The sequence below is a fragment of the Aquarana catesbeiana genome, linkage group LG01, assembly GCF_042186555.1.
Source record: "Aquarana catesbeiana isolate 2022-GZ linkage group LG01, ASM4218655v1, whole genome shotgun sequence".
Taxonomy (NCBI): domain Eukaryota; kingdom Metazoa; phylum Chordata; class Amphibia; order Anura; family Ranidae; genus Aquarana; species Aquarana catesbeiana.
This window is the reverse complement of record NC_133324.1, coordinates 942,361,250-942,381,500: the sequence shown is the minus strand read 5'-3', so window position 1 is coordinate 942,381,500 and position 20,251 is coordinate 942,361,250.

Here is a 20,251-nt window from a genome sequence, read left to right as displayed (position 1 = left end):
AGTGCAGCTACAGGCCATTAGTATGTCTGGAAGGCCAAGAAGGAGAGGCAGACAGTCACAAGCCAATAAGAGAGGGCAAGCAGGCTCTGTGTCTAGTGCTGGTCGTGGAGACGGTGCATCCTCATCAGCACGTGGCCATGGGACACGCTTGGCCTTTTTTTCGGCAGCTGGCCATTTTGAGCCGCAACATGCGGAAGACTTGGTCGAGTGAATGACCAAGCCGGCCTCATCCTCCTCATCCTCTCTCACCCATGCCCAGGGTACTTTGTCTGGCAAAGCAGCGGCCTCTTCCCTCGGCTCAATGTCATCAGTGACTCCTTCCCTAGCCCCACCATGTCCTCCTGAGGAGTCCCTCGAACTGTTTGACCACAGTGTTGGGTACATGCTCCAGGAGGATGCCCAGCGTTTGGAAGGCTCTGATGATGATACTGAGCTCGATGAAGGCAGTAAGATGAGCACGGACAGAGGGGGTGCCCAAGAAGGACAGCAATATGGCAGTCATGCTCCCCCTGCTGCAGCATACTGCCAGGTTTGCTCCAGTGATGAGGAGGGAGGGGATGATGAGGTCACTGACTCAACGTGGGTGCCTGATAGGAGAGAGGAGGAGGAGGAGGAGGCGGCACATCACCAACGAGGCAGGATGCCCTCCAGGGGCCAGCCTAAGGGCAGCAAATTGACTGCATCACACCCCAAAGCTCCACATGTGCAGGGCGCTGCAGTCTCTGCGCGTTATTCAAAAAGTTCTTTGGTGTGGGCCTTTTTTGAGACGAGTGCATCAGATCGCACCGCTGCTATTTGCAACATATGTCTCAAGCGTATCTCGCGTGGCCAAAACATCTCCCGCTTGGGTACCACATGCTTGACCAGACATATGTTGACCTGCCATGCAGTTTGTTGGCAAGCGTATCTAAAAGACCCACACCAAAGAACAAAGAGGACCTCTCCTTGCTCCTCATCAGCTGAGATTTCCAACCCCACTAGACCTTCAGTCCTCTCTGAGACCTTCACTGAGAGGAATGAAGGTGTAGAATTAGGTGTGTCACAGCCAAGTACTTGTGGGCAATCTGATTTTGGTACACCGACGTCAGATTGTACCAGGCAAATTTCCCTGCCCCAGCTGCTGCACCGCCGAAAGAAGTTTGCTCCCAGCCATCCACATGCCCAGCGGTTGAATGCTAGCTTGGCAAAATTGCTAGCACTTCAACTGCTGCCTTTTCAGTTGGTAGACTCTGCCCCCTTCCGTGAGTTTGTGGAATGTGCGGTTCCTCAGTGGCAGGTACCCAAACGCCACTTTTTCTCACGGAAGGCGATTCCGGCTCTCTACCAGCATGTGGAAGGCAATGTCCATGCCTCGCTGGACAGGGCGGTCAGCGTTAAGGTGCATATTACCGCCGACTCATGGTCCAGCTGGCATGGACAGGGACGTTACCTAAGTTTCACGGCGCATTGGGTGACTCTGCTGGCAGCTGGGAAGGATGCAGGACAAGGTGCAGTAGTGTTGGAGGTTGTTCCGCCACCACGCCTCCAAAATGCTAATGATTGTGACACACCTCTCTCCTCCACCCCCTCCTCTTCTTCTTCCTCCATGGCCTCTTCCTTGGAACCAGCGGTGCTCCGTAGTCGTTCAAGGGGCTACGCAAGTATGCAGGCCAAAAGATGCCATGCGGTGCTTGAGCTGGTGTGCTTGGGGGACAGGAGCCACACTGGAGCACAGGTTCTGTCAGCTCTGCAGGGGCAGGTTCAGAGGTGGTTGACGCCACGCCAACTTAAGGCAGGAATGGTGGTTTGCGACAATGGCACCAACCTCCTCTCTGCCCTCCAACAGGGACAAATGACCCATGTGCCCTGTTTGGCTCACGTCCTTAACTTGGTGGTGCAGCGGTCCTTGGGCAGGTACCCGGGCTTACAGGATGTCCTGAGGCAGGCCAGGAAAGTCTGTGTGCATTTCCGCCGGTCATATAATGCCAGTGCTCGGCTGACGGACCTCCAAAAGGAGTTTAACCTGCCCCAGAACCGCCTAATCTGTGACATGCCCACCAGGTGGAACTCAACGTTGGCCATGCTGCAGCAGCTGCACACGCAGCAGAGGGCCATCAATGAGTACCTGTGCGACTATGGCACCAGGACAGGGTCAGGGGAGCTTGTTTTTTTTTCCCCATGCCAGTGGGCCATGATCAGGGATGCATGCACTGTCCTGTCACCATTTGAGGAGGCCACGAGGATGGTGAGCAGTGACAGTGCATGCATCAGTGACACTGTCCCCCTTGTCCACCTGTTGGAGCACACGCTGCGTGGAATAATGGACAGGGCACTTGAGGCAGAACAGAGGCAGGAAGAGGAGGACTTTCTTAGCTCTCAAGGCCCCCTTTATCCAGACAGTGTTCCTGCGTGCCCGCCGATCACACAGGAAGAGGACGAGGAGGAGGAGGAGGAAGATTGTGTCAGTATGGAGGTGGAGCCTGGCACTCAGCATCAGCAGCAGTCTTTAAGGGATCAGTCCCAAGAAACACATGGACTTGTACGTGGCTGGGAGGAGGTGGCTGCGGACCATGTCGTCCTTAGTGACCCAGAGGACTCCGGACCGAATGCCTCAGCAAACCTACGCTGCATGGCCTCCCTGATCCTGCAAAGCCTGCGTAAGGATCCTCGTATTCGTGGTATCAAGGAGAAGGACCAATACTGGCTGGCAACCCTCCTTGATCCACGTTACAAGGGTAAGGTTGCGGACCTTATCTTGCCATCGCAGAGGGAGCAGAGGATGAAACATCTTCGGGAGTCCTTGCAGAAAGGTCTGTGCAACGCGTTCCCAGAGACTGGGAGGTTACAAACTCCTGTTTCTGGACAACGTGTTGCTGAGGCTTCGGTCAGTCAAAGAAGGAGCGGTGGAGAAGGTGGCCGTCTGACCGATGCGTTCAGACAATTTTTTGGTCCGCAGCCCCAAGGTATGATCGGTTCCAGCAACCATCGCCAGCGTCTGTTTTACATGGTGCAGGAATACCTAGGGGCAAGATCAGACTTGGACACCTTTCCCTCCGAAAATCCTCTGGGTTACTGGGTCTTGAGGATGGATCACTGGCCAGAGCTTGCACAGTATGCAATTGAGCTACTGGCCTGTCCTGCATCCAGCGTTCTTTCGGAAGGCACATTCAGTGCTGCTGGAGGCGTGGTAACCGATCACAGGGTGCGTCTGTCCACTGACTCGGTCGATCGACTGACCTTCATAAAAATGAATCAGTCTTGGATCACCACCAGCTACCAAGCACCTGATGCTGATGTAACCGTATAATTTTTTTTGAAATCTCAGATCCCTTCAAAGACTGCCTATGCTGATGCTGAGTGACTATCACTGAGTAATTATCCTCTTCCTCCTCAATCATCACGCTGATAGCTTGTAAGAACATTTTTGGTTCTGGGCGCCACCACCAGTGCCTAAGGCACAATTTTTCAGCCCCTGTTTAACAGGGGCGTGTAATTACAATTTTTGATGTAATACTTTGCAGCAGGGCTCGTTCCTGCATTCCAACTAGAGTGTCTGTGAGGGGTTGCAGTGTTGTGGCACCAGCACCAGTGCCTAAGGCCCATTTTTTCTGCCCCTGTTTAACAGGGGCGTGTAATTACAATTTTTGATGCAATACTTTGCAGCAGGGCTCGTTCCTGCGTTCCAACTAGAGTGTCTGTGAGGGGTTGCAGTGTTGTGGCACCAGCACCAGTGCCTAAGGCCCATTTTTTCTGCCCCTGTTTAACAGGGGCGTGTAATTACAATTTTTGATGCAATACTTTGCAGCAGGGCTCGTTCCTGCGTTCCAACTAGAGTGTCTGTGAGGGGTTGCAGTGTTGTGGCACCAGCACCAGTGCCTAAGGCCCATTTTTTCTGCCCCTGTTTAACAGGGGCGTGTAATTACAATTTTTGATGCAATACTTTGCAGCAGGGCTCGTTCCTGCGTTCCAACTAGAGTGTCTGTGAGGGGTTGCAGTGTTGTGGCACCAGCACCAGTGCCTAAGGCCCAATTTTTCAGCCCTTGTTTAACAGGGGCGTGTAATTACAATTTTTGATGCAATACTTTGCAGCAGGGCTCGTTCCTGCGTTCCAACTAGAGTGTCTGTGAGGGGTTGCAGTGTTGTGGCACCAGCACCAGTGCCTAAGGCCTAATTTTTCAGCTCCTGTTCAACAGGGGCATGTAATTACAATTCTTGATCTAATATTTCACAGCAGGGCCCTGTGAGGGCTTACAGTGTTGTGGCCACAGCAACACCTAAGGCCCAAATTTCTGCTGAGTATATAGGGCAGGACCCTACTTTCAAACAACTAACTTACAAACGACTCCTACTTGCAAACGGAAGGAGACAACTAGGAAGGGAAATTCTCTCCTGTAAGAGTTAATATGGGAAAAACATTTCTCCTTTCCACTGATGCTTTCCAATCCATTGGGACAAAAAGTGAGGTGACATCTTCTGAAGAGGAGGAAAGACAGCAAAACAAATGTCACAGGGGTGATAACCCTTCCCTATGTTTTCCAAAAAGCTTAAAAAAGATTTTTTGGCTGGAGCTAAACACGTTAAAAATGTACCCGTTCAAAATTACAAAGAGATTCTACTTAACAACAAACCTACAGTCCCTGTCTTGTTTGCACCGCCTGTATACTGCTGTTCAGAGTATATAGGGCCTGGTGGCCCCACACCTTTCCTTATTTTAATTTGGGTTTAGGGTTCCCCTTAATATCCATACAAGACCCAAAGGGCCTGGTAATGGACTGGGGGGTACCCATGCCGTTTGTCTCACTGATTTTCATCCATATTGCCAGGACCCGACATTACATTAAACCCGCAAGCAGTTTTAAATGAGATTTTTTCCTTTAAAAATGACATTTGGTGCAGGGACTGTTCTAAACACAGGAAACACGCGTCACTTTACAGGCATATTATAGACACCCCTCAGGTACGATATTTAAAGGAATATTTCACTTTTTTTTTTTTTACTTTAAGCATCATTAAAATCACCGCTCCCGAAAAAACGTCCGTTTTTAAAAGTTTTTTTTGCATTGATACATGTCCCCTGGGGTGGGACCCGGGTCCCCAAACCCTTTTTAGGACAATACCATGCAAATTAGTTTTTAAAATGAGCATTTTTGATTTCGAACGTTCAAGTCCCATAGACGTCAATGGGGTTCTAACGTTCGTGCGAACTTTCGGTCCGTTCGCAGGTTCTGGTGCGAACCGAACCGGGGGGTGTTCGGCTCATCCCTAGTGGGGATCCAAGGCTGGGGTTGGAGAAAGGAGCTGTACCAATCCAGTAAGGAAGGTGTTGGCCAGTGTTGGAAGGCCCAAGGTGTCACAAAAGGTCTGCCAGCCTTTGCAAGAGAGCTGTGCGTCCAGCAACTGTTGCCAAAAGGCAGAATTTACAGCAATATACAATGCTCCAATCCCACAAGATGTTAAGCAGGGGACACAATTTCCTTCAATGCTGGAGCATAATGGCAGACAGATCCTGATAAATCTAAATTCCAGAGCCATCATGGAGTAGGTGACTGTGGTTGCGAGCAATATCTTCTTTTAGGTGGAAGGTCACCAGGCAACAGACTATATCCTGGGGAGGGTCGGTGTCCTGGCTTCTGGATCTATGCATTCTGTGGCAGCACTCCATATCAATAGGCGAGTTTGGCGGTCTGCCCAGTAGGGAGTTGAAAATCGTCCAGATTTCAGGCTTAAGATGGGGCCCTTTCACTGACTTAGGGATCCCCCGGATTCGCTTATTGCGCCTCTGTCCCCTGTTGTCTGGGTTCTCAATATGGCAGTGCAGATCAATGAGATGCTGGGTGTGAGAGCTTGAGACCTGTTACACTTACGTAATGGCCATCTCAGGCACCTCTGCAGTAACCTCCACTGCTTCCAGGCATGAAAAATAGCCTTGATGTCCATGTTCAAGTCAGAAATTGTTGCTGATAGGGTGGTTTTGATATCCAGAGCCAGTGTTTGGAGATTCAGGTCTGGTATGGATATTAAGGGGAACCCTGCACCAAAATTTGAAAAAAAAAGTGGCGTGGGGGGTCCCCCCAAAAATCCATACTAGACCAATATCCGAGCACGCAACCTGGCAGGCCGCAGGAAAAGAGGGAGGGACGAGAGAGCACCCCATGCCAAAATTTAACAAAAATGGTGTAGAATTCCCCCCAGTCCATTACCAGGCCCTTCAGGTCTGGTGTGGATTTTAAGGGGAACCCCGCATCAAAATAAAAAAAGTGGCGTTGGGGTCCCCCTCAAGATCTATACCAGACCCTTATCCAAGCACGCAACCTGGCAGGCCGCAGGAAAAGGGGGGATGGGAGAGCACCCCCCCTCCTCCTGAACCATACCAGGCCACATGCCCTCAACATGGGGAGGGTGCTTTTTGGGTCCCCCAAAATTCCTCTGGATTCTTCTTCCCCCCGGTCTGTCCTCCAGTCTTTCTCCTCCGCCGCTCCCGATGAACATTCAAAAATCAAACCTCCTCCGATGGGGCGGATGACATAGCTCTGAGACACCACTGGCCGCAGTGTCAGAGGAGGTTCGTTTTCATAGCAGGTCGGTGGCGGGTGTGGTGGAGGAGAAAGACCGGAATCAGAGGAAGATGGAGAAGACGGGAGGAAGAAGTGGAGGAAGATGGAGGATGAAGTGGGGGAAGAAGAAGCTGGAGGAAAAAAGAGAAAACTGAAGGAAGAGCGGGGGGAAGAAGAAGCTGGAGGAAGATCGGAGGAAGGAGTGGGGAAAGAAGAAGACATTTTAAATAAAGAAATTGTCAAAAACCAGCTATTGTCTTTTGTCACATTTCACTGCTTTTTTTGGTGAATGAGTAGGGGTACAATGTACCCGATACCCATTCACATGGGGGGCAGGATCTGGGTGCCCTCTTGTTAAAGGGGGCTTCCAGATTCCGATAAGCCCCCACCCGCAGACCCCCACAACCACCGGGTAAGGGTTGTGAGGATGACGCCCTTCTCAACATCAACATGGGGACAAGGTGCTTTGGGGGGGCTACTCCAAAGCACCATCCCGATGTTGAGGGTATGTGGCCTGGTACGGTTCAGGAGGGGGAGGGCCACGCTCTTGTCCCCCCTCTTTTCCTGTGGCCTGCCAGGTTGCGTGCTCGGATAAGGGTCTGGTATTGAATTTTGGGGGGACCCCATGACATTTTTTTTCAAATTTTGGTGCAGGGTTCCCCTTAATATCCATACCTGACCCTTCTGGTATGGACCTTGGGGGGGGACCCCACGCCATTTTTTTTACATTTTAGCGTGGAATTCCCCTTAAACAAAAAAGAAAGTGCAAATCCCCCTGTTCCCCTCTGTATTCTTTAAGATAAGGTAATATATACATACTTAGTTCTTACCAGTATCATTTGCAAGATTTACTATATGATCCTAATTGAGATCCCCCAAAACACCTTGCCCCCATGTTGATGGGGACAAGGACCTCATCCCCACAACCCTTGCCTGTTGGTTGTGGGGGTCTGCAGGTGGGGGGCTTATCAGAATCTGGAAGTCCCCTTTCTCTGTCCCCTGTCTCTCCCAGCACCACCTACTTCTCCCGCTGCCGTGTTCTTCCTCCCCCGCCGTCTTCCTCGGTTGTGTTGTCCCCGCTGTCTGGCGTCTCTTACACAGCCATGGGGCATGACCAGCCGTTGACCTGACATGCAGAGCCCGCCCCTTTATTTTCTGGAAAAAAGGGGCGGGCTTTCCATGTGACGTCAATGGATGGTCACGCCTCATGGCTGTGTAAGAGATGCCAGACAGCAGGGACAACACAAATGATGAAGATAGCGGGGGAGGAAGAACACGGCGATGAGGAAGAACACGACAGCGGGAGAAGTAGGCGGTGGTGGGAAAGATGGCGACAACAGAGACACCTCTAGGAGAAGATGACAGCGAGAGACACGGCTCAGGGGAGAAGACCACTCAAAACTATTTTACAATAAAGGATTTGTCAAAACCGGCTAATGTTTTTTGTCACATTTTACTGCTTTTTTTTTTGAATTGGTAGGGGTACAATGTACCTGATACCCATTCACATAGGGAGGGCAGGATCTGGGGGCCCCTTATTAAAGGGGCTTCCAGATTCCGATAAGCCCCCCGCCCATAGACCCCCACAACCACCGGGCAAGGGTTGTGGGGATGAGGCTCTTGTCCCCATCAACATGGGGACAAGGTGTTTTGGGGGGGACCCCAAAGCACCCTCCCCATGTTGAGGGCATGTGGCCCGGTACGGTTCAGGAGGAGGGGGGTGCTCTCTCATCCCCCTTTTCCTGTGGCCTGCCAGGTTGCGTGCTTGGATAAGGGTCTGGTATGGATTTTGAGGGGGACCCCAACGCCACTTTTTTTTATTTTGATGCGGGGTTCCACTTAAAATCCACACCAGACCTGAAGGGCCTGGTAATGGCCTGGGGGGAAACCTACACCATTTTTGTTAAACTTTGGCATGGGGGTCCCCTCTGAATCCATAGTAGACCCAAAGGGCCTGGTATAGACCTGGGGGGATCCCATGCAGTTTTTTGCGATTTTTTTTGGCTGGAATTTTTTTTTACTTTCAGTGGGGAAGCCGCTGACAGCTGAAGATTCATTGGTTGTTAAGGATGTGACAGCTGGCTTCCCGGCCCCCCGGTTAGCAACCAGGTATATACGGTGTTAAAATAATAACCGCAAAACACATCAAAAATCACATCGCCAATTGTCATGAGAGGGTTTACCCATTGGTGGCACTATCGGTCTCTTGGATCGCAGTACCAGTGTCCACCAGCGGGTGTCTTCCAACACCTAGAACCTGTAGTAAGAGGACTCACCTGCTGGTGGCACTGTTGCATCCTTGGGCCGTAGTACCGGTGTCCACCAGCGGGTGCACTCCGGCAGTGTGGAGCAGACAGCACCCTCTGCGCTCAGGTGTAACGTGAGGTCAAATCACTGCAGTTTGATAAATACCCGGCAAGCCCTCACATCCTTGCCTTGGTGTCTCTTTCCCTGTATTCTGACCTTGCTACCTGTTATTTTGACCTTGAGCCTGCATCTGCCCTGCCCTGCCCTGCCCTGACCTGATCTGATCCAATCCAATCCCTATCCAGAGCCCTTCCTGGTCCTTTCCCTTCTGTTTCCTGGTTACCCTCGATCCCTGCCCTGCATGCCAAGCATCCATCCTCTCCCTGTTCTGTTGGTTTCCCGTCCTTACCATCTGCTGATCTCCCGGTGTATGACCTTGGCCTGGCTTCTGTTTACGGTTCCGGTTTCTCCCATTTTATTGTACATAATATTTTGTTGTTTGTGGGTCTTGTGAGTGGTTGTGCACTGTTATATTCACTTACCTGTCACTTATGTAAACACCATTTTTATTCACTTATATACATTTCTGGCTTCTTCTGTGCAGTCCACACAGTCTGGTTTACTAATTCCCTGACAGTACACCAAGGCCATCCCTACCAGATGTGGCTGCATTGAGGAATCACCCTGTTTTGTTGGACGTATTAAGATGGATTTAAATGAAATGACCTATTATTCTCTGCTAGCGGAAGAGGATGGCGAATATTGCCGCCAGATTTTAAAAGATTGGACCAGTGACCAGCTAATGGAAACAATTCGATCAGCTCATTCCCTAGTGGATCAGGGTTACATGTCTTTTGAAGATGTTCAGCCCCTGATACGGTTATGTGCAAAACCAGCCCTATCATGTTTTCCCGAAGGAAGCAATGATTTTTCTCCCCCCTTCAATTATGGCCAAGTTGAATCCCTAGTATGGTTATTAGAGGATGATCCAGCCTTTTTCATGGAACGTTATGCCTCTTGTTCGAAGCATTCAGTGCAATCTCTGGTTATTCAGGCTGTGGGTGAATCAGAGTTTGTTCAACCTGTGCTACAGGCATGGTCAGATCTCCTTTATTTAGCCAAGCCACAACAACCCAGCCCTGCTATTAATCACCTGCCTTCCCAAAAAATCTATCTCCCCGTCAACTATGGCAACCTCAGCTACAGCTCAGTTTACTCAGCTCCCTACCAAATACTACTACCCAGTCTCCAAGTGCTGCACCTATCCTGCCTTTAATCCACCTGTCTCTTCTCCTCCACCTCTAACAACCCCACAAAACCCTCTTCCAGCCACTGTTCCTTGGTCTTCCTTTTGCCCAGCTACATACTTTTCTTACGACCCTGCACCTACGTACAAAGCTGCAGTTGCTAAACCAAAAAAGAAACGAAAGTTCTTCCCTACCCACACCATCCTGCCAGTAACCCAACTTGCCTCCACACCAACCAACCTGTTCCAGCCTGCGTTTATGCCAGTTGAACTTGATGACCCACCTAAGCCTGCCAAACCTCTGCCTGCTATCCAACCTGAAGTCTCAGTGCCCGCTTTTCAGTCTGATGTGCCTGCTGTCCAGTCTGTCCTGATGTCTGCCTTCCAGCCTGAAGTCTCGGTGCCCGCTTTCCAGTCTGATGTGCCTGCCTCCCAGTCTGATGTCCTGATGTCTACCTTCCAGCCTGATGTCTCGGTGCCTGCCTTCCAGCCGGATGTCTCGGTGCCTGCCTTCCAGCTCGATGTTTCTGCCTTCCAGTCTAATGTGTCTACTTTCCAGTCTGATGTCTTGATGCCTGCCTTCCAGCCTGAAGTCTCGGTGCCCGCTTATCAGTCTGATGTGCCTGCTTCTCAGTCTGATGTTTTGATGCCTGCCTTCCAGCCGGATGTCTCGATGCCTGCCTTCCAGCTGGATGTCTTGGTGCCTGCCTTCCAGTCTGATGTGCTCACCTTCCAGTCTGATGTACCCGCTTTCCAGTCTAATGTGCCTGCTTTCCAGTCTGATGTCCTGATGCCTGCCTTCCAGCCTGAAGTCGCAGTGCCCGCTTTTCAGTCTGATGTGCCCGCTTCCCAGTCTGATGTCTTCATGCCTGCCTTTCAGCCTGATGTCTCAAAGCTTGCCTTTCAGCCTGATGTTTCGGTGTCTGCATTTCCACCTGATGTCTCGATGCCTGCCTTCCAGTCTGATGTGCCAGCTTTCCAGTCTGATGTGCCAGCCCCCCAGTCTGATGTGCCAGCCCCCCAGTCTGATGTGCCAGCCTCCCAGTCTGATGTGCCAGCCTCCCAGTCTGACGTGCCAGCCTCCCAGTCTGACGTGCCAGCCTCCCAGTCTGATGTGCCAGCCTCCCAGTCTGATGTGCCAGCCTCCCAGTCTGATGTACCCACTTTCCAGTCTAATGTGCCTGCTTTCCAGTCTGATGTCCTGATGCCTGCCTTCCAGCCTGAAGTCTCGGTGCCCGCTTTCCAGTCTAATGTGCCTGCTTTCCAGTCTGATGTCCTGATGCCTGCCTTCCAGCCCGAAGTCTCGGTGCCCGCTTTACAGTCTGATGTGCCTGCTATGCAGTCTGATGTGCCTGCCTCCCAGTCTGATGTCTCGATACACACAAGGGAAAATCAAACAAATAGCGCAGTTTACATGGTTCATATTTCATTCTAATGTTATTATAAAAATGTCCTTTTGAGCAATGCGCTCTCTGTGAGTTGAAAACAGTCTATGGATAGGGCAGCCTTTAGATGGGAGGTGAAGCCACTCCAAGTATGCAAAGGAAAAACAACAAGAAAGGCGCCTCTTAGTAAACTGTATATTTAATGTTGTATTATCATTAAAAACACTCACATTTAAAACTTAGATAGTCCGGCATGGGGAGCTCAGTATAGGCATACAGGATTGCGTCCTCCTCTGTCCCACTGTCTTATTCCTCCATTGCTGACGGCTGGTCCGTGTGGCAGAAGCTTCCGGTATCAGTGATTCCCAGAACGAGGCTTGGATACCGCCGAACAGTCTAACTTGGTTTGTGTATGTATGGGCTTGATTTTCTAAAAGTGGAGAGGGCAAAATTTGGTGCAGCTGTGCATGTTAGCCACTGTCTCGATGCCTGCCTTCCAGCCGGATGTCTCGATGCCTGCCTTCCAGCCGGATGTCTTGGTGCCTGCCTTCCAGCTGGATGTCTCTGCCTTCCAGTCTGATGTGCTCGCCTTCCAGTCTGATGTACCCGCTTTCCAGTCTTATGTGCCTGCTTTCCAGTCTGATGTCCTGATGCCTGCCTTCCAGCCTGAAGTCTCGGTGCCTGCTTTTCAGTCTAATGTGCCCGCTTCCCAGTCTGATGTCTTCATGCCTGCCTTTCAGCCTGATGTCTCAAAGCTTGCCTTTCAGCCTGATGTTTCGGTGTCTGCATTTCCACCTGATGTCTCGATGCCTGCCTTCCAGTCTGATGTGCCAACTTTCCAGTCTGATGTGCCAGCCCCCCAGTCTGATGTGCCAGACCCCCAGTCTGATGTGCCAGACCCCCAGTCTGATGTGCCAGCCTCCCAGTCTGATGTGCCAGCTTCCCAGTCTGATGTGCCAGCTTCCCAGTCTGTTGTCTTAGTGCCTGCCTTCCAGCCTGATGTCTCGATGACTGCCTTCCAATCTGATGTTCCAGCTTCCCAGTTTGATGTGCAAGCTTCCCAGTTTGATGTGCCAGCTTCCCAATCTGTTGTCTCAGTGCCTGCCTTCCAGCCTGATGTTTCGAAGCTTGCCTTCCAGCCTGATGTCTCGATGCCTGCCTTCCAGCCTGATGTGCCAGCTTCCCAGTCTGATGTGCCAGCTTCCCAGTCTGATGTGCCAGCTTCCCAGCCTATTATCCCAGTGCCTGCCTTCCAGCCTGATGTCTCAGTGCCAGCTTCCCAGACTGATGTGCCAGCTTCCCAGACTGATGTGCCAGCTTCCCAGCTTGATGTGCCTGCTGCCCAGCTTGAAGAGCCTGTGCCTGCTGCCCAGCCTGAAGTGCCCATGCCTGCTGCCCAGCCTGATGTGCCTGCTGCCCAGCTCGAAGTGCCCATGCCTGCTGCCCAGCTTGAAGTGCCTGCTGCCCAGCTTGAAGTGCCCGTTCCTGCTTCCCAGCCTGATGTGCCTGCTGCCCAGCTTGTAGTGCCCGTGCCTGCTGCCCAGCCTGATGTGCCTGCTGCCCAGCTCGAAGTGCCCATGCCTGCTACCCAGCTCGAAGTGCCCGTGCCCGCTGCTCAGCTTGATGTGTTCCTGTCCGCTGCTCAGCCTGGTGTGTTCCTGTCCGCTGCCCAGCTTGGTGCGTTCCTGCCTGCTGTCTGCTCGGATGTGCCCACTGTCTGCTCGGATGTGCCCGCTGTCTTCTTGGATGTGCCCGCTGTCTTCTTGGATGTGCCCGCTGTCTGCTCGGATGTGCCCGCTGTCTGCTCGGATGTGCCCGCTGTCTGCCCGGATGTGCCTGCTGTCTGCTCGGATGTACCCACTGTCCAGTTTGATGTACCCGATGCCCAGCCTGATGTGCCCTCATCTGTTGTTCGGTTTGAGGCCATGAACTTTGGAAAATTTTATCTTGTTGGAGCGTCCGGAGGCCGCTCCTTTGAGGGGGGGTACTGTCATGAGAGGGTTTACCCATTGGTGGCGCTATCGGTCTCTTGGATCGCAGTACCAGTGTCCACCTGACTGCCCTCATCTGTTGTTCAGTTTGAGGCCATGAACTTTGGACAATTTTATCTTGTTGGAGCATCTGGAGGCCGCTCCTTTGGGGGGGGGGGTACTGTCATGAGAGGGTTTACCCATTGGTGGCGCTATCGGTCTCTTGGATCGCAGTACCAGTGTCCACCGACGGGTGTCTTCCAACACCTAGGACCTGTTGTAAGAGGACTCACCTGCTGGTGGCACTGTTGCATCCTTGGGCCATAGTACCTGTGTCCACCAGCGGGTGCACTCCGGCAGTGTGGAGCAGACAGTACCCTCTGCGCTCAGGTGTAACGTAAGGTCAAATCACTGCAGTCTGATAAATACCCGGCAAGCCCTCACATCCTTGCCTTGGTGTCTCTCTCCCTGCATTCTGACCTTGCTACCTGTTATTTTGACCTTGAGCCTGCATCTGCCCTGCCCTGCCCTGCCCTGACCTGATCTGATCCAATCCCTATCCCGAGCCCTTCCTGGTCCTGTCCCTTCTGTTTCCTGGTTACCCTCGATCCCTGCCCTGCATCCCATCCATCCATCCTCTCCCTGTTCTGTTGGTTTCCCGTCCTTACCATCTGCTGATCTCCCGGTGTATGACCTTGGCCTGGCTTCTGTTTACGGTTCCGGTATCTCCCATTTTATTGTACATAATATTTTGTTGTTTGTGTGTCTTGTGGTTGGTTGTGCACTGTTATATTCACTTACCTGTCACTTATGTAAACACCATTTTTATTCACTTATGTACGTTTCTGGCTTCTTCTGTGCAGTCCACACAGTCTGGTTTACTAATTCCCCGACACCAATGCAACAGTTGGTGCGGTTCCATTGAAATCTGTTACCCAAAAAAAGTCCCCGACCATTTCCAAAAATGCACTTGCCGCAATACGCATGGATTGTTTTGCTTGCGTCTATCTAGCAAGGAAGCTGAGATTTCTGCAGTGTATAAATGTGCTTTTACTATACAAAGATGCTGTACATACAAAACTATTACAATATTAGGAATAGAATACAAGACTGACAGATATCTATAACAAACAAAATGCCTAGCAAACTGAACAGCCTATGGTCTATAATAGTACAAATACACCTAAAGGTTACTTATCTTCTGTTACTGTATGTTCATGATCTCCATTGGCAACAATTTTTCGGGAGCATCAGGCACTGTTCTTCTATCATGGGTGACTTCTGATGTTACAGCATGATGGTGTGTGTGTCCCTAGCTTATACCTGAACCCCCCTTTTTGCCAGACTGTTTACCATAGTTACCAAACAACAGAAAACATACCTGTTTACTGTAGCTGTGTAGACAATGGACTGTTGAAAACTGTATCTACATACCCATTGTCTAATCAAGCCAACACCTGACAGTAATCTAATAGTCATTCTTTCAGTTTGAGAGCTGAAAAAAATCAAACAAGTAAATCTCTTACTTGTGTACTGTAGAAATTGTTCTCAAAAAAGAACTAAGTCCATGCATGTTGGTCCACCAACCCCATCCACCACATGCCCATATATTCCGCTGTCATGTCCAGGACAAGATACGACATGATTATGCATTTTCTCCACTTCAGTGACAATTCACAGTGCCCTCCCTGAGATCATCCCAACCATGATAAATTGTACAAGATACGCCCCCTAATCAATTCCTTTTCCCAGCGATTTAGAGACGTTTTTATCCCAGACCAAAAAATTTGTGTGGACGAGTCCCTCATACATTTCACTGGCCAAGATACTTCAAGCAGTATATACCAAGCAAGAGAGCCAGGTATGGGGTGAAATTAAATAAATTATGCGATCGAGCCACTGGATATATCTTCACATTCTGGATCTACGAAGGCAAAGACTCCCAGCTCCAGCCCCATGATTGCCCCACATATATTGGAACCAGTGGTAAAATTGTCTGGGAGCTGGCATACCCCCTGTTTGACAAAGGATACCATTTATATGTCGACAACTATTATACCAGCCTGCCCCTTTTTCATCACCTTTTATAGTAAAAAAACCCCGGCCTGCGGTACTTTAAAAAAAAATGGAAGGGATTCCCACAAAATTTGTTGACAAAAAAATTGCAAAACGGAGAATCGGCATTCATGAGGAACGAGGAGGTGTTGGCCATGAAGTGGAGGGACAAGAAAGATGTCCACATCCTCTCTACCATCCACAATGACACCGTGGTGGAGATCCAAAGAAGAGGTGGCCTCATTGTAAAGCCCGAATGTGTTCACGATTATAATATGTACATGGGGGAGTGGATTTAAACGATCAGATGCTACAGCCCTATTTATCAACCAGAAAGTCCCGTTATTGGTACAAGAAAGTTGCGTTTCACCTGTTTCACATGGCCCTTTTTAATTCGTTTATCTGCTACCAAAAAGCAACTCAAAACCAACAAATCAACTACCTGAAGTATATTGAAGATATCGTCACTGCCCTCATTTACCAACAAGGTCCCATCCCAGTAAGCATTCGCTCTGATAGCGTGAGTCGACTTCACGAGCAACACTTTCCCTATCATATTCCCCCCACAGAATCTGGAAGAAGACGCCAAAAGAAATGCCGTGTATGCAGCAGAGGAGGAGTAAGAAAACATACCAGCTATTATTGTCCCCAATGTCCCTCCCAACCTGGCCTGTGCATCGGAGATTGCTTCAAAAATTATCATACATCCATCCAATATTAGTTCCCCTTATTATTAACAGACTGCCATTTCCCCATTTGCCTGCTACCATGTTAATTAACTGACCCTGGCCTGTTTACCGACAATGTCTTTGCTTGCCGATTTAAACCACGTTTCTGACTTCCACGTGCACCAACCTCAGCCTGTTTACCGACGATGCCTCTGCCTGCCGATTTAAACCACGTTTCTGACTTCCACGTGCACTGACCTTGGCCTGTTGATCGACTTTGGCTGTGTTGACCATATATCTGCCTGCTGCCTCTACTGACTTTGGACAGTATTTCTGCCAGGACACCTCTGCCTGCTACCTGGACCTGTACTTTGGCTGTGCTTTGGCTGTGCTTGGGCTGTGCTCTGGCTGTGCTGACAGTATCTCTGCCTGTACGAACTATGATCAGTATTCCTGCCTGCTGCCTGGATGATTGCTTTTGCTGTCGGTGACCTCATTCCTGCCTGCTGCCTGGACTGATGATCTCCTCTGTGGACCACTGCACTTCTAAAACCACAGGTAATCTTTTGTTATTTGGTATGCACCTGCTATGTGTTAGAAATTTGAAGGGCCTTCAAAAATGTGATCGGTAGTCAGAAAATGATATGTGTAATTAATGCTGCTAGAATACCTGGAGGTGCTACTTAGATGTTGGGCCTCTGTATGTAGCCAAGCTGTGTAAGAGTCAAACATGTGGTATCGCCATACTCAAGAGGAGTAGCAGAATGTATTTTGGGGTGTAATTTTTGCTATGTACATGTGTTAGAAATATCTTATAAAGTGACAACTTTGTGTAAAAAAAATACATTTTTATTTTTTTTCCACATTTTCCAAAAACTTCTGGAAAAAAATGAACCGTTCAAAAGACTCATTATGCCTCATAGATTATATGTTGGGGTGTTTGCTTTCCAAAATGGGGTCATTTTGTGGACAATTCCATTGTCCTGGTGCTCCAGGGCCTTCAAAAGTGTAAAAGGTGGTTGAGAAAGCATATGTGCAATTTATGCTTGTAGAACGCCTGAAAGTGCTACTTCAATGTTGGGCCTTTGTATGTGGCCAGGCTGTGTAAAAGTCTCACACATGTGGTATCCCCATACTCAGGATGAGTAGTGGAATTCATTTTGGGGTGTCATTTTTGCTATGTACATGCTATGTGTTACAAATATCTTAAAAATTGACAACTTTGTGTAAAAAAAATGCATTTTCATTCTTTTTTCATATTTTTTAAAACCTTATGGAAAAAAATGAACTGTTCAAAAGACTCATTATGCCTCATAGATTATACATTGGGGTGTGTGCTTCCCAAAATGGGGTCATTTTGTGGACAATTCCATTGCCCTGGTGCTCCAGGGCCTTCAAAAAGGTAATAGGTGGTTGAGAAAGGATATGTGCAATTTATGCTTGTAGAACGTCTGAAAGTGCTACTTTAATGTTGGGCCTTTGTATATGGCCAGGCTGTGTAAAAGTCCCACAGCCCCAAGAATTGTGTGAAAAAATTACAACTTCAAAAAACTCACCATGCCTCCTAGTAAATACCTTGGACTGTCTACTTTCCAAAAAAGGGTAATTTGGGGAGTATTTGTACTTTCCTGGCTTCTTAGTGTCTCAAGAAATGAGATAGGCCTTCAGTACATCAGGTGTGATCAGATGTGATCAATTTTCAGTGATTGGCACCATAGTTTGTAGACTCTATAACTTTCACAAAGACCTAATAATATACATTAATTTGGATTATTTTTACCAAAGATATGTAGCAGTATAAATTTTGCCACAAATTTATGAAGAAAAATGACTTATTTGCAAAATTTTACAATAGAAACTAAAAAAAAAAAGGTGTGTTTTTTTTCAAAATTTTCGCAGTTTTTTCGCTTATATCACAAAAAATAAAAAATCCAGTGGGGATTAAATACCACCAAAAGAAAGCTCTCTTTGTGAGAAGAAAATGATAAAAATTTTGTTTGGATACAGTGTAGCATGACTGAGTAATTGTCATTCAAAATGTGAGAGCGCTGAAAGCTGAAAATTTGTCTGGGCGGGAAGGTGCATAAGTGCCTGGCATTGAAGTGGTTAAAAAAGCCACATGTTCAAAATATAACGCCCGCCACCACCCCACAAATCCACAAACATACATACATTGGTGACCATGTTCTGCTGGAAGATGCATTTCTGTGTACATGATTAAGCAATGGGATCAAGGAGTAGAAGGTCAGCACATGCTCCCAAACCATGTTTGCATGGTCAGACAGGAACAATACACACACAATATACCACATATTTCAGTACTATTTAGGCAATTATATCATCCTCTAAACAATATTTCCAGGTGCACTACTCCAGGTTTTAGCAAAGTTAGCCTGGGTTCACACATGTGCGGTGAAAATTGAAGCTCAGGTTTCACTGGGAAGATAAAAATCAGTTGTTCAGAGGTTCCTCTGCGTTTTAGCTTTGAAACAGTGAGCAGGGAGAGGGGGGTGGGGGGAGGTGTAGTGAGGAGAAGGAGAAAATCCATGTTCAGAACGCAATGCATCTGTGAATCAGATGTGTTCCCATTGAAGATAATGGGCTTGTAATTTGCACCGCAATGCCCAGAAAACACACACCTTTTTTGTGCAATGCGCAGTGCGAATACAACGCACATATGTGAACCAGATGCATTCATATGAAAGTATTTTAAAATGTCCTGCGAATTGGATGCGGTGTAAGCCGCATCTAATTCACATAGGTGTGAACGGGGGCTAAGGGTTCGGGCTCTATTTGGTTTCAGGGAACTATAGTAAATTCGATTTTGGGAGTATTTTCTCACCAGCGCTATAGTAAATACTGTTTTAGCGCTAATTAGCACTAGTTTGCGACAATTAGCGCTAATTAGCGCTGCGGCGCTATAGTAAATGACCCCCTGTGTGTTCCTGACAGGCAACAGGCGAGCAGCCAGTGAAGTCTGGAAAGTCTGCCATCCTTTATCAATGTTCCAGGTCAGGGACTGTCTAGCTATTAAATCAAGGATCAACTTCACAATGCCAATACTTACAGTCTGAAAGTCAGAGATGTGCTTATTGCAGTAATTAATTTCCATAAATCATCTATATCATGCCACTGTATTTTTTTTTTTTTTTAAATCCTTGAAGTACCTTATTCCTGCAGCACTGTTGTGTGGTCACATGACAAGTGGCAATCACCCGAATCCATAGAATTTGCAGCAAGGTGCACATGGAAGGGCAACACACATCACAAACAAACAAAAAAAATGTTTGTTTGTGATGTGTGTTGCCCTTGTTTGTTTGTGATGGTCACATGATCTTTCTTTGTTCTTTGGCATCTGCAGGGAAAGATCCTTGGGAAAGGCTTCCATTACTCTGCTGATGTATGTTCTCCACAGTATGACTCTATGTGTCTGACTCTATGACTCTTTGTGTCTGAGCAGTCCTGATTGGCGCTGTGCCAGTCACATGACTAGAAATAAAAGTTTAACCACTTAAGGACCAAGCCTATTTTTCAAACTTGGTGTTTAAAATAGTTAACTAATAAAGTTCAAATAATTTTTTTTGCTTGAAAATTACTTAGAACCCCCAAACATTATAAATTTTTTCAGACACCCTAGATAATAAAATGGTGGTCGTTGCAATACTTTATGTCACATTTTTTAATTAAAAAATAATATTGTGTAAGATAATGTTATGCCAAGTAAATTGATACCCAACATGTCATGATTCAAAATTGCACCCGCTCGTGGAATGGCGACAAACTTCGACCCTCCAAAATCTCCATAGGCGATGCTTAAAAATTCCTACAGGTTACCTGTTTTGCGTTACAGAGGAGGTCTAGTGCTAAAATTATTGCTCTTGCTCTAATGATCGCGGCAATACCTCACATGTGTGGTTTGAACACTGTTTTCGTATGCTGGCGCGACTTATGTATGCGTTCGCTTCTACGCGCAAGCTCGGTGGGACAGGGCGCATTGAAAAAAAAATGTATTATTATTTATTTTACTTCTTATTTTTACACTGTCCTTTTAAAAAATAATTTTTGGGTCACTTTTATTCCTATTACAAGGAATGTAAACATCCCTTGTAATAGAAAAAAAACATGACAGGGCCTCTTAAATGTGAGA